This window comes from Leuciscus leuciscus (assembly GCF_965113295.1).
Source record: "Leuciscus leuciscus genome assembly, chromosome: 10".
Lineage (NCBI taxonomy): Eukaryota > Metazoa > Chordata > Actinopteri > Cypriniformes > Leuciscidae > Leuciscus > Leuciscus leuciscus.
Window position 1 is genome coordinate 18,755,443 of NC_138734.1, and position 12,918 is coordinate 18,768,360.

A 12,918-nucleotide genomic window follows, 5' to 3' on the forward strand; every position below is an offset into this window, starting at 1 on the left:
ACTCACTTACAAACAAACTTACAAACTTATAATATAAATTAGTATTAATATTGATAGCATCACTGGTAGCTTCGTTGCTAACTCACTGTCCATCTGTTAAAATGGCGAATATATCAGATGTAAGTAGTCTACCGCTTGGTGCAGGTGAGGACACATTTGAGCTGCACGCACTGCAGTCTGAGCTGGAAGCTGTTGAGAAACAGATCCACAACCTTTTATTGAGACAGGCCGAGCTGAGAGACCGGTGTTTGGCTCTTGAAACATCACGCGCCGATGCACACAAATCAGTGTTTAACGTTACTAACCCGCTGACTCCGACCGCGTCTACTCCGTGCGTTCCTCAGCATCGGTCGCAATCAGCCATGGTTTCGTTCACTCCGGCTCCAACACGCCACCACGAAGCCTGGGTGGTTCCGCAGCGGAAGACGCGAGTCAGGTTTAGACCAAGACTTTCTCCGACCCTCCCGGTTTTCGAGTTATCGACACAAAACCGCTTCTCCCCTCTACGCAAAACAGAACGCGAAGCTGTGATCATCGGCGATTCCATCGTTCGGCACGTACACGCTACGTTAGGTAAAAGTAAGGTGCAAAGTCACTGCTTTCCTGGTGCTCGTGTTTCTGAAATCGCTGCTCGCGTTCCCGAGATCCTGAACGGTGACGAGCGCGTCGGAACTGTGGTCCTGCACGCGGGAGTGAACGACATCAGGCTGCGCCAGACGGAGATTCTGAAGAAAGACTTCAGGAATCTAATCGATACGGTACGCAGCACATCGCCTGAAACAACGATCATTGTGTCAGGACCGCTTCCCACGTACCGACTAGGGCATGAAAAGTTCAGCAGATTATTTGCGCTAAATGAATGGTTAATGTCATGGTGCAATGAGCAGAAACTGCTCTTTGTAAATAATTGGAATCTGTTTTGGGAGCGTCCTAGGCTTTTCCGTGCTGATGGCTTACACCCAAGCAGATTCGGAGCGGATCTTCTGTCAGATAACATCTCCAAAATGTTAAATACCCTTTGACTAGTAACCAAAAGTCCAAATCATAGTCTCTGCTGCACCAATTCAACTGATATAAATACTAGTGTAGAACATTGCATAGGAACCGGGTCTATTCCTCGTTTAGTGAGATCAAATAATAAATCTAATGCAGGATCTAGGAAAAATCTAATTGTTATTAAAACAGAAAATGTTGCTATTAGTAAACAAAAACTATTTCTAAAGCTAGGTCTTCTAAACATTAGATCACTCACACCTAAGGCAGTTATTGTAAATGAAATAGTCACAGATAATAGCTTCGATGTACTTTGCCTTACTGAAACCTGGCTTAAACCAAATGATTATTTCGGTATTAATGAGTCTACTCCTCCTGGATACTGTTATAAGCATGAGCCCCGTCTGATTGGTCGTGGCGGAGGTGTTGAAACCATTTATAGAGATATTCTAAATGTTACCCAGAAAACGGGTTATAAGTTTATTTCATTTGAAGTACTTGTACTAAATGTTACGCTCTTAGATGTTAGAAAAACATCCCTATTATCTCTAGCCTTGGCTACCGTATATAGACCGCCAGGGCCTTACGCTGATTTCCTAAAAGAGTTTGCAGATTTTCTCTCAGACCTATTAGTCAATGTCGATAAAGCACTAATTGTTGGAGATTTTAACATACACGTAGATAATCCAAATGATGCGTTAGGAGCTGCGTTTACAGATTTATTAAATTCATTTGGGGTCAAGCAAAACGTCACCGGACCAACACATCGTCTTAATCATACACTCGATTTAATTATATCACATGGAACCGATCCAACCAATATAGATATCATTCCACAAAGTGATGAAGTCACTGATCACTACATGGTAACTTGCATATTACGTACTGCTGTAATATGTCATGCGGCGTCGCGTTATCAACCAGGCAGAACAATCCTCCCATCCACCATAGATAATTTCTCAAATTGCTTATCTAATCTGTCTCAGCTGCTGCCTGAACCCAAACAAACAGATGAACTAGAAGAACTAACTAGCACTATGAGCACCATTCTCTCTAGAACATTGGATGTGGTTGCACCTATTAAATTAAAAAAGGTCAGAGAGAAAAATAAAGCACCATGGTATAACAATACTACGCATGTTTTAAAGAGAGAAACCCGTATTTTAGAGCGTAAATGGAAACAAACTAATTTAGAGGTCTTTAGAATCGCGTGGAAAGACAGTATGTCACGTTATAAAAAGGCCCTAAAAGCGGCCAGGGCTGAGCACCTCCGCAAACTAATAGAAAACAACCAAATCAATCCAAGGTTTTTATTTAACATCGTGGCTAGACTAACAAATAAACAGACGTCACCCGAACAAAATATCCCGTTACAGTTCAGTAGTAATGATTTCATGAACTTCTTCACTGAGAAAATAGAAAGCATCAGAACCACAATGTAAACGTTCAATCTTCAATCGCGCCTTATAATTCAGCTTCAATTATCACCCCGAAAGAACAATTACAGTGCTTTACAACTATAGAACAAAAAGAGTTAAATAAACTTATCACTTCATCTAAAACAACAACATGTTTATTAGATCCTATACCAACTAAACTACTGAAAGAAGTGTTACCTGTAGTGGAAGAGCCTCTCCTCAATATTATTAACTCGTCTTTATCTTTAGGTCATGTTCCAAGAACATTTAAACTGGCAGTTATAAAACCTCTCATTAAGAAACCACAATTAGATCATAATAATCTAGCAAATTATAGACCCCAGGGACGTGCACAGGGGGGTTGCTCAGGTTGCCCGGGCAACTGCCCATATGCCCTTCTCGACTCACTTTGCCCTTCCGAGGGGGAAAAAATAAATAAATAAAAAGTACAATGGAGGCAAAAATTTTTTTTTAAAAGAATTTAAATTTAAATAAGTACAATGTTTTTTTTTTTTTAAACCGCAAAGCCTCATTCACTTCCATTCGGGCACCGAAAGTGAAAGTCAGTAGGGGAAGGGCAAACTCTGTTTACGTGGCTGCAGCGCTGCACGCGACCGGCACATGAGCTGAGCCTGCATGAGCGGACCTAGAAGGAGATTGTCGCGGTTGTCAGACGACTCAACGTTGTCGGAAAAGGTGAGTTTGTGATGTATAACAAACGAACGATCATCATCAGGGTTCCAGACTGCGACCATTTTTTGAGAATGTGCGAGTTAAAATTTGATGTGGTCGCATTTGTGCAAGTGCATGGTCATGCATGTAGGCTACTACTCAGTTAAATTCACGCATGCATTTTCCTGCATTGAACTTGTTTTAGCGCCCGCCAAATTGATTTTTTGTCCCGCCAAAGTCTTATTTGATCGGTGAGTAATGTAGATGAACTGCTGCGCTTGTGACAGGAACAAGCAGAGAGAGAGAGAGAGAAAGAGAGAGAGAGAGAGACACCCGGTCGCGCGCGCGCACTCTCTCTCTTCGGAGACAGGCGAAAGTGTAAACAAGACACCGTCTCCAAACTAAGCGCTGTCTTGCTCTCTCTCCCTCGCACATATTAATCAAAATAAATCGACACGGTGGTAAAAGGTCGGAAGACCAAAAGTTTCATGTGGGGCATTTTTTTCCTGAAATACCGCTGGGTGTGAATTGTGCTAAATAAGTTGCCTTATCTTCTCTGAAAAGCGTTCCGGACATTCAGCTGGCATAAAACAACACTTTAATAAAACGAAAAAAAAAAAAAAAAACTATCCAGTGATGAAATGTTTTCTGTGTTGACAGAAATCTTGGATGTCCATGTCCTAACTGCTGGGATAATCACACAACGCGCATGACACGTCCAATACGCGAACTAATGACTCCATTGAACCGATTTATTTTAATGAATAGTTAAAACAACTGATCTTTCCAACAGTGAACTCAGTAGACGTCTGAATCGGTGTATAACTAATCAGTAACACTTTACAATAAGGTTCTATTTATTACATAAATAACATAAAAAGTACAGTTTGCTTACTCAAGCTTAAGCTTTAAAATAAATAAAACCATTTGTTTTTTAAAAAGCGTATTACTACATTTTTCCACACAGTGCTATCAAGAAGAATCGTTAAAGAATCGGATCAATAATCAGAATCGTTAGTGGCATTATATTGATAAAATCTGTGTTATTATTAGTAGTAGGCTAGTTAAGGTGATTGCGTGCTGTATTTCAGTGTTTTACTTCTTTGTGTATATATATTGTAATAAAGACCCTGTTATTCTCAGTCCTTCATATAGCCTGTGAGTTTTTTCAGGGGTGCCCTTTTTTCAGGTCAGAGCAACTGCCCCTCAAAATTCCTGTGCACGTCCCTGATAGACCCATTTCAAATCTTCCATTTATGTCTAAAATATTAGAAAAAGTGGTGTCCGCTCAACTGGGCTCTTTCTTGCAACAAAATGATATCTATGAAAAGTTTCAGTCAGGATTCAGACCGCATTATAGCACTGAAACTGCGCTCGTTAAAATCACAAATGATTTACTTTTAGCTTCTGACCAAGGCTGTATCTCAATACTAGTTTTACTTGATCTTAGTGCTGCGTTCGATACTATAGATCACACAATACTCTTAGATCGACTACAAAATTATACTGGTGTTCAAGGACAAGCACTAAGCTGGTTCAAATCATACCTATCTGACCGCTACCATTTTGTCTATTTAAATGGAGAAAAATCGATCATAACTCCAGTAAACTATGGAGTGCCGCAGGGATCTGTATTAGGCCCTCTGTTATTTTCAATATATATGATGCCACTTGGAAATATTATAAGGAAACATGGAATTAGTTTCCATTGTTATGCTGATGACACTCAAATATATATTTCATCACGGCCGGATGAAAACGCTAAATTTTCCAAATTGACAGAGTGTGTTAAAGATATAAAAGATTGGATGACGTGTAATTTTCTTTTATTAAATCCAGACAAGACAGAGGTAATACTTATCGGTTCAAAAAACTGCCCACAAAACCTCGCACAATACAACTTTAACATCATAGGATGTCCTGTTACTTTATCCTCTACAGTAAAAGACCTGGGTGTTATACTCGATTGCAACCTGTCTTTTGAAAATCATATTTCATATGTTACAAAAACAGCCTTTTTCCACCTTAGAAACATTGCTAAGCTACGTAATATGCTATCAGTTTCTGATGCAGAAAAGTTAGTTCATGCATTCATGACCTCGAGACTGGATTACTGTAATGCTTTATTAGCTGGTTGTCCTGCATCCTCAATAAACAAGCTACAGTTAGTCCAAAATGCCGCCGCTAGAGTTCTTACGAGATCAAGAAAATATGATCATATAACACCGATTTTATCATCACTGCATTGGTTACCTATAAAGTTCCGTATTAATTACAAGGTATTGCTACTGACTTATAAAGCCCTAAACGGCTTAGCTCCAGTCTATTTAACGGATCTTCTATCACCCTATAATCCATCGCGCTCTTTAAGATCACTAAATTCAAGGCTTTTGGTCATACCTAGGATATCCAGAACCACCAAAGGAGGGAGAGCATTTTCACATTTGGCTCCAAAACTCTGGAATAGTCTTCCTGATACTGTTCGTTGCTCAGACTCGCTCTCCCAGTTTAAAACTAGATTAAAGTCGCATCTCTTCAGCCAGGCATTCATATAATCCCACAGTTCAAACTACAATCCGGCCTCTAGCTCATAAATGCCAGAGGAGAACTGGCCCCCGACTGAGCCTGGGTTCTCCCAAGGTTTTTTCTCTCCATTAGGTCACCTGATGGAGTTTTAGGACACCATTAGGTCACTTGATGGAGTTTTTCGGTTCCTTGCCACTGTTGCCTTTGGCTTGCTCAGTTGGGGATATTTTGGGGATATTTAATTTAATTTTATCAATCAATAAATTCCTCTTGAAACAAACTTTGTTGTATTATTTTAATTTAATACTGTGAAGCTGCTTTGATACAATCTGTATTGTGAAAAGCGCTATACAAATAAACTTGACTTGACTTGACTTGACATCGAAATTTGCTTCGCCCCTGTCCTAACTATCCTAGGCAGAAGACTGAGGTTTCATCAGTCCCAATAGTCCAAGGACTGCCTTGGGTGGGCTGGGCTGTGCTACCTAGGGTCCCAGGAGTCGAGCCAAGGGGAATAGAATCCGCCGCGCCACTTAGATGCTCGCAACGAGAGACTCAAGGATTGCCTCCGACAAGGTATGGAGAATGGGTGTCTGGCCCCCGTTCTAGGGACTAGAACGGAATGGTGAGGGAGGATGTCACCGGGTGACGAATGGGAACTTCGAATAGAGAACGAGTCCCCCTGGGGAAACATGTCCGGTGTGACAACAGGCCGGTTCCGGCGGCCTGTCATGGCCGCCTATGTTGATGAGTAACAGCTGCAGTGGATAATCAAGCAGCTATTGGAGCGTGTGTTGGGAACGGGTAGGTACACTTTTCACTGTTAAGTGGTGTGTCACTGCAGTGTTTGACGATTGAAGTGAGCACGTGTGAAGATTTAAAGTGGTTTGATGCATGCACGAGTATGGGGAAAGTTTGATGTTACCAGCACTCTGAAAACTTAGTCGGAGATCGTCTAGTCCGGTGGGGTACCAAGAATTAATGTGAACATAGAGAACCTGTTATCCTCCACTGTATTCTGCCTGCTGCCCTGTGGTAAGAAGACTCAGTTATTAACTGCTGGATTCTGTACTCACCATTGCTGTTCTGTGAACATAGAGAACCTGTTGTCTGCCGCTGCATGCTGCCATTGCTGTTCTGTGAACATAGATAACCTGTTATCCGCCACTGCATTCTGCCTGCTGCCCTGTGGTAAGAAGACTCAGTTATTAACTGCTGGATTCTGTACTCACCATTGTTGTTCTGTGAACCTAGAGAACCTGTTATCCGCCACTGCATTCTGCCTGCTGCCCTGTGGTAAGAAGACTCAGTTATTAAATGCTGGATTCTGTACTCACTATTGCTGTTCTGTGAACATAGAGAACCTGTTATCCGCCACTGCATTCTGCCTGCTGCCCTGTGGTAAGAAGACTCAGTTATTAACTGCTGGATTCTGTACTCACTATTGCTGTTCTGTGAACGTAGAGAACCTGTTATCCGCCGCTGCATGCAGCCATTGCTGCCCTGTGGTAAGAAGACTCAGTTATTAACTGCTGGATTCTGTACTCACCATTGCTGTTCTGTGAATGTAGAGAACTTGTTATCCACCATTGCTGCCCTGTGGTAAGAAGACTCAGTTATTAACTGCTGGATTATGTACTCACCATTGCTGTTCTGTGAACATAGAGAACCTGTTATCTGCTGCTGCATGCTGCCATTGCTGTTCTGTGAACCTAGAGAACCTGTTATCCGCCACTGCATTCTGCCTGCTGCCCTGTGGTAAGAAGACTCAGTTATTAACTGCTGGATTCTGTACTCACCATTGCTGTTCTGTGAACATAGAGAACTTGTTATCCGCCACTGCATTCTGCCTGCTGCCCAGTGGTAAGAAGACTCAGTTATTAACTGCTGGATTCTGTACTCACTATTGCTGTTCTGTGAACGTAGAGAACCTGTTATCTGCCGCTGCATGCAGCCATTGCTGCCCTGTGGTAAGAAGACTCAGTTATTAACTGCTGGATTCTGTACTCACCATTGCTGTTCTGTGAACGTAGAGAACCTGTTATCCACCATTGCATTCTGCCATTGCTGCCCTGTGGTAAGAAGACTCAGTTATTAACTGCTGGATTCTGTACTCACCATTGAAAGTGAAAGTGAAAGTGAAAGTGACACGTGACGGCCAAGTATGGTAACCCATACTTGGAATTTGACCTCTGCATTTAACCCATCCAAGTTAATGCACACACATTAGGAGCAGAGTAGTGAGTAGTTAACACACACACACTGCAAACGTGGATACACACACCCAGAGCAGCGGGCAGCCTTTGTGTGGCGCCCGGGGAGCGATAAGGGGTTAGGTGCCTTGCTCAAGGGCACCTCAGTCATTTCCCACCGGTTCTGGAATCGAACCAGCAACCTTTGGGTTACCAGTTCAACTCCCTAACCACTAGGCCATGACTGCCCCTAGGCCATAGGCCATGATTGCTGTTCTGTGAACATAGATAACCTGTTATCTGCTGCCGCATGCTGCCATTGCTGTTCTGTGAACATAGAGAACTTGTTATCTGCTGTCGCATACTGCTGCTGTCCTGCGAAAGGAAGGTGACACTCAGTTATCTGATACTGTCCTGTGAAAAGAGAAAGCCCATTGTCTGCTGCTACCCACCTGTAGTCCCTTGTGTCCTGCCCACCACCTACGGCTGACTACTGCATTTCATCAAAACGGTCATCGCCTTCTGCCTACTGCATACTGTTCATTGCTCACCACAAGAAGGTCCTGGTCCTTCATCCAATCCCCGTTGTCCTGTGAAAGGGAGGTGACACTCAGTTATCTGATGCTGTCCTGTGAGAAGAGAAACCCCACCGTCTGCCGACCCTTACCTGTAGCCTCTTGTGTCCTGCTCACTACTTACGTTGGTCTGCTGTCTGCCATCTGAAGGTCCCGGCCCCTGGACCAATCCGTGTAATTGTGTAATTGTGCTGTACATTGGTGAACAGTCATGGGTTAGCAGAGTAAAAAGCAGGGGGCTAAGAACACATCCCTGGGGAGCCCCTGTGTTCAAAATGATGGTGCTAGATGTGTTTTTACCAACCCGAACTGCCTGTGGTCTTCCAGTAAGAAAATCCAACAACCAGTTACACAGAGAGTTGTTTAGGCCAAGCTGGTCCAGTTTCTGTATTAACTGCTGTGGAATGATAGTATTAAAAGCCGAGCTACAATCTATAAAAAGCATTCTCACATAAGAGTTCTTTGTTTCCAAGTGAGAAAGGGCTGAGTGAAGAGCAGTAGAGACTGCATCATCGACGGATCGGTTGGCCCGATATGCAAACTGGAAAGGATCCAGGGAGGGGAGAATAATGTGTTTGATATGTTACATGACTATCCGTTCAAAGCACTTCATGACAATAGGAGTCAGTGCGACTGGGCGATAGTCATTAAAAACGGATGGGGTTGATTTATTTGGAATTGGTATTATTGTAGTAGTTTTAAAGCATGTAAGTACAACAGCCTGGCACAGAGAAATATTAAAGATGTCCGTAAAGACATCTTTGAGCTCTCCTGCACAATCCTTTAGCACCCGACCAGGTATATTGTCTGGACCAACTGCTTTTCGGGTGTTGATCTTGGAGAAGGATCTCATCACGCTGGTCGGAGAGAGACACAGAACCTGGTCGTCATAAGATAGTATGATCTTCTGTGCATGAGTGGAGTTGTGTGCTTCAAAGCGTGCAAAGAAGTTATTGAGTTCATTTAGCAAAGAGATGTCACTATCACAGGTCTGTGGTGAGGGCTTATAATCCGTGATTGTCTGGATTCCCTGCCACAGTCTCCTTGTGTCTCTACTGTCTTCGAAGTTCTGGGCTACCCTCTTAGCATACTGTTTTTTAGCCTTTCTGATGCCCCGGGACAGGTTGGCCTGTTGCAATTTCTAAGTTGAAGTTGATTGACACTGAATAATTATAACTAAGGTTCAGATTTATAGAAGGTTATAAAAAATTATAATTGCTTTAATGTTTCTGATCGTTTTGTTGTTAACCTTTACAATATATTCAAACAAACTACATTACCCATGAGCAGCGGCGCGAGTGAGCAGGAAGTGGGTGGAGCCGGGGCGAGTCTGTATTTTTCATCTGCTCTACGGCTGTTTATTATGTTTGCTACGTGATTTGTTTATCATCCAAAATTCTTGTTCAGTAAATCTTCCTGCAAAGCTGAGATGACGCCTGTTTCATTATTTTGCTCCAAACTATTTCATGGTGCCGAAACCCGGGAATATGGACTTTATTAACGAACTTTTACAAGAAGTTTGGAGCTAGCTCGCGGCTACGCGAGTGAGTTAACGTTAGTGAAAATGGCTGAGCACCACGAGCGAATGAGACGGAAGCGGGGAACGATTAGAACTTCGACCACAAAGCTTTTAACTCGTATTGAAGAGGAGATTAACAAGGACAACGCGGATTGTGAGCATTTACGTGAACTGTTGTCATTGTTGAGTACAAGAGAGGAAAGCTTATCAGAACTGGACAAGCACATAGAGGATGAAACGCCGACAGACGAACTCGAGGACGAGGTTGAAAGCGCGCAAGAGTATAAAGACCGTATTGTGTTATGGAAAAGACGTGCTACCAGGCTGATTCAGTGCAGCAGCCGAGATTCAACCGCTCGTCAAAGTGACGTAAGTGCCAATGCTGAACGATCGCATAACAGACAGTCAGTTAAACTGCCAAAGTTGATAATTGACAAATATGATGGAGAAATAAGTGCTTGGCAAGAATTTTGGAACCAATATGAGACTGCCATTCACTTAAATGATGCACTGTGCAAAAGGGAAAAGTTTACCTACTTAAAATCCTACTTAACTGGAGCTGCAGCTAAGGCGGTAGCAGGGCTTACATTGAGTGATAGTAATTATGATGCTGCAATCACGTTGCTCAATGACAGATTCGGAAGGAAGGATCTCGTAGTGAACGCACATATGTCCAAACTGCTGAATCTGACTCCCGTGAAGAAATCATATGACATTACAGCATTAAGACAGCTATATGATGAATGTGAGATACAGATTCGCAGTTTAGAGTCTGCTGGAATTCACTGTGACACTTATGGTAGCCTCCTTTGCCCAATATTGATGCAGTTAATTCCAAACGACATTGCACTCAATTATACTCGTCAGACTGGCACAAATGATGTATGGCGCGTACCTGAGTTCATGGCATTTTTGCAACTTGAAGTTGAGAGCAGAGAAAGAGCACAGCAGCTCACGAGACCCAATTGCGTACAAAGAGATGCTGTTCAGAAACCATTCAATAAGATGGTGCCAGGCAGTGAATCAAGACCTAAGAGACTGAGTGCTCCATCAGCTGCTGCGTTGCACACAGCGTGCCCTACAGTTCCAGCAAATTGTGTATTCTGTGACAGCACAACCCATAAGTCAGAGTGTTGTCCCGATTATTCAGTATCTGCACGCAAGGAGAAATTGAAAAAAATGGGCAGATGTTTTGTGTGTCTTGGCACGAGACACATAGCAAAATTCTGTAGAGAAAAAGGTGCTTCATGTCCGCTCTGCAGTCGTCGCCATCATCAGTCTGTGTGTGAACAAAGTGAAGAGAAGCCAGAAATGTCTATGAAGATGGACACTGTGGTTTCATCTGTATCAAGCACAGTAAATATTAAATCAAAGGAACCAAACACAGTGTTGCTGCAGACAGCGAAAGCATGGACTGAGGGTCCAGGAGGGAGAAAGATTGTACGGTGTTTGATAGATGGAGGCAGTCAGCGAAGTTTTGTTCACGAAAGGCTGGTGAGAAGTTTGCAGCTACCAGTGCTGAGACAAGAGACATTGAACCTCCACACCTTCGGCTCTCCCAATTCTTTGATGACCAAGCGTAACACTGTAAAAATGATCTTAGAAAATGTGTGGAACACACAACAGAAAATTGAGATTGAAGCGATTGAAACTCCACAAGTGTCCTCAGCTGTTATGAAGGTGCCTGATGATCAAATTCAAAGACTGATGAAGGACAGGGGACTGCAGCTCGCAGATTTTCCACTTGAGGGTGATGACCCAGAACTTCTAGTGCTCATTGGAGCAGATTTTTATTGGAAAGTGGTATCTGGGAAGATCGAGAGATTAACTGATTCCCTCGTGGCTCTAGACAGCACCTTTGGCTGGGCCATTCAAGGTATTGTTTCAAGCTCAAGCGAAATGGAAACCACATGTATGCACATAAGTGTAGCAGAAGATGATCAAATATCAAAGCAGTTACACGCGTTTTGGGAAATTGAATCTCTCGGAATTGTCCATGACAAAACACCCAGTGCAGAAGAAGCTGAAGCTTTGGAGATTTTTGAACAGACAGTGAGCTTTAAAGATGGACGCTATTTGGTTGAGTTGCCATGGAAACATGACAGAGACACATCAGAGCTCAAAGACAACTATAAAGTTGCAAGGAAAAGGTTTGAAGCAATAAAGAAAAGATTCAGAACTGATAATGTGCTTTATGAGAGATGCAATGATGTGATTCAAGAATATCTGCAGCAAGATATATGTGAGGAGGTAAAGGATACGCCAACTACAGAGCAGGCCAGCACGGTGAAGTATTACATGCCACACCATCCAGTAATCCGAGATGATAAGTCAACAACTAAATTGAGAATAGTGTTTGATGCGTCTTCACACGAAGAGGGTTCACCCTCCCTCAATGACTGTTTGCTCATCGGACCTAACTTAAACCCAGATTTACTTCATGTGCTTATCAAATTCCGCCTTCACAAATTTGCCTTCACAGCTGATATTGCAAAAGCTTTTCTGCAGATAGGATTGAAAGAGAGGGATAGAGATGTTGTGAGGTTCTTATGGACTTATGATCCCTCGTCACAGAATTCTGAAAGTGAGGTTCGCATCATGAGAATGAACAGAGTTGTGTTTGGAGTTGCATCTAGCCCCTTTCTGTTGGCAGCGACCATTAGAACCCATCTCAACCAGTATGAGTCTGAACAGCCTAAAACTGTAGCAGTACTCCGGGAATCACTATATGTGGATGATCTCATTGCGAGCTTGCCGGATGTGGATGAAGCTTGTTTTATCACAGCACAAGCAAAAGCTATCTTATCTGCTGCAGGAATGGACCTGCGGAAATGGACGACCAACTCCTCGGACCTGAGAGCGAGATGGATGAAAGACCAGGTTGAGAGTACAGCAGATTCAGAGACACAAAGCATTGCATTGAAAGTGTTGGGATTGATATGGAGGCAAGACCACGATGACTTTGTGTTTGACTTGCGCAGGGTGCTAGATGTTTTGAAGAGAAAAGAGAGTACTAAGAGGAG